A 2,619-nucleotide genomic window follows, 5' to 3' on the forward strand; every position below is an offset into this window, starting at 1 on the left:
GCCCAGGCGGGTCTGGACCCCGCGGGCTCAGGCCATCCACTCACCTCAGCCTCCCAAAGGTGCGGGATTACAGGCTGAGCCACCGAGCCCGGCCGTTCTCGTTTCTTTATGGTTTTTACCTTTATCACTTGATTAAGGAGTTGGAATTAAACTTCTCGGGCATTGGAGCTCCCAACTCCTGCGCGCCGCTTATTTAGTTCAGTTTTTGAAGCAGCTGGGATATGCTGGTGCTCGCCACCCTAGCTTGCTTTTTGAGATGGGAGGTCTCGCTCTTTTTCACAGGGTGATCTCCAACTTCTCGGCTCAAGCCGCCTAAGCCTCAGCCTCCCGAAGTGCTGGGATGGCAGACGTGGCCAACCGTGCCCTGCAATTTTTTTTTCCCCCCTTAAACCTAGGCCTATGTGCTTTCTTCCAAGAACTTTATTTCTGGTAGTTTCACAAGGTAGTTTAGAGACTATACTGTGTCACGAGGTCCCCCAACCGTGTGCGGTGGGCTGATCTCCATAGGCTGCAACTGAGTTTCGGGAAGACTGTCATTGGCTGTGAGGTGCTTGAGGGCTGCACGGCGGCTCACGCTTGTGCTTCGGGAGGCCGAGGGGGGAGACAGGGGGATGTGAGGCCGGAAGCCGAGACTAGCATGGAAAATGGCAAAATTCCGTGTCCACAAGAAAGGAGACACACACATACACACACACACACACACACACACACACACACACACAAACCTACCTTTAAATATACATATCGTAAGCATGTATTGTAAGGGATATTGTAACAAAGGTGCTTGAGAGTGTGGATCTGCGTGTAAGGCTCGGAGTGTAGTCTGCAGAGCTCGCCGGTAGGAGGGAAGAATGTTGGGCTATCTTTCTCGGTTTTTCGGTTTGATTGCTTTTGTTTTGAGTCGGAGTCTCACTCCGTCGCCCAGGCTGGAGGGCGGTGGCACGCTCACGGCCCCGCAGCCTCGACCTGCTGGGCTGTCGGGCGGATCCTTCCGCTCGGCCTTCCAAGCAGCCGGAACTACAGACGCACGCCACCACGCCCGGCCGGTTTCTGTGATTTATTGTAGAGACGAGGGCTCACCGACTTGCCCGGGCTGGTCTCGAACTCCCGGGCCCAGGCAGTCCTCTCGCCTGGGATTACAGGCTGAGCCACTGCACCCGGCCTACTTTCTCGGGTTTTAAACTCGTGGCTCGCTTGCCTGTCAGTTCATCTGATTTATTCTTCACCGCAGGACAGTTTCCCTAAGTGAACTTTTGGAACGGAAGGGAGAGTAGGGCCTTCACTCTCCTCTCCTTTACACACCAACTGCTATGTCTGTGCTTCTATGAATCGTGCGCTTGTTTTACATTTCTGAGCTGGCACAGAGGAGAGAGAGTACAGCCCTTTTGTTATGTGTTTCGCTCTCACGGTTTTACCCAAGACCAATCGGGAAACCGGGCGTGGTGGCACGCGCTCCTGAAAGCTACGGTTACTCAGGAGACCGGCGGGAGGATGGCTTGAGCCCAGGAGTTCAAGTCCGCAGTGCGCAGTGGTCAAGCCTGCGAATAGTCACTGTACTCCAGCCTGGGCAACGCAGGGAGAACCCGTTGTCTCTCAAAGGAACAACAGAGGAAACGGGAGGCCGCCGGTCTAGGCCGATCAGCCGAAAACCCCAGGTGTGTTCCGGGGTGCGGAGCGTGAAGTGGAGCCAGAATGCTGTGTAAGGCCTCGCTTAAGATAAGCGCGGCCGGCTCGGCCTGTAATCCCGCACTTTGGGAACCCGAGGCTTCGAGACCAGCCCGGGCAACTTGGCGAGACCTCGAGTCTACAATAAACGTGAAAAAAAATTAGCCGGCTGCGGTAGCGCACGCTACTTGGAAGGCCGAGGCAGAAGGATCGCCGGAGGCAGGCAGGTCGACGCTGGGGTGACCGGAGCGTTCGTGCCACGGCACTCCGGCCTGAGCGACGGAGTGAGACTCCAACTCAAACAAAACAAAACAATAAACAAACAAAGAAACAAAAATCCAAGCGTGAAATGTATGCTCAGAATCCTTATCTGAAGTTCTGCAGCCGAATTGCAAATCAAAGCTGCTTCTCGGTGGGGACAGACCCGCCATACCAGTTCGGGACGCTGCATTCTTTCTGATGTAATTTCAGGCAGCGAGGTTGGTGATAGTCTCGGAACTCAGAGAACAAAGTTTCTCGGCAAGAAAGCAGTTATCACTCAAAGAGGGGGGTTCTCGTTTTACAGCCGCAGCCCATCCCTGGAGAAATATTGTTTCCTGCGGACGCTGCAGATTCTTACTACGTTTAAGCTCATCGTCACCGTCACGAAGCCTCAAGGCAGCTGCTTGGGAGCCTGGGGCGGAAGAACCGCCGGAGCCCGGGAGGTCCAGCCGCGGCGAGCCGCGATCGTGCCGCGCGCGGCGCTCCGGCCTGGGCGACAGAGTGAGACCCCGACTCAAAGGACGAACACAGGACACACCATGACGGAGCAGGGGGCCGGTTCGGGGCTAGCTCGGCCCGCAACGCAGCCCAGGGAGGATGCGTCCCACTCCCACCGCAGAACGACCTTCAGCTCTCCGTCAACAGGCCGCTCCCGACTCCGTGGTCGCAAAGCAGAAGCAGCGGGGCGCGCCC

The sequence above is a fragment of the Carlito syrichta genome, unplaced genomic scaffold, assembly GCF_000164805.1.
Source record: "Carlito syrichta isolate Samal-C Ts95f unplaced genomic scaffold, Tarsius_syrichta-2.0.1 Scaffold288315, whole genome shotgun sequence".
Lineage (NCBI taxonomy): Eukaryota > Metazoa > Chordata > Mammalia > Primates > Tarsiidae > Carlito > Carlito syrichta.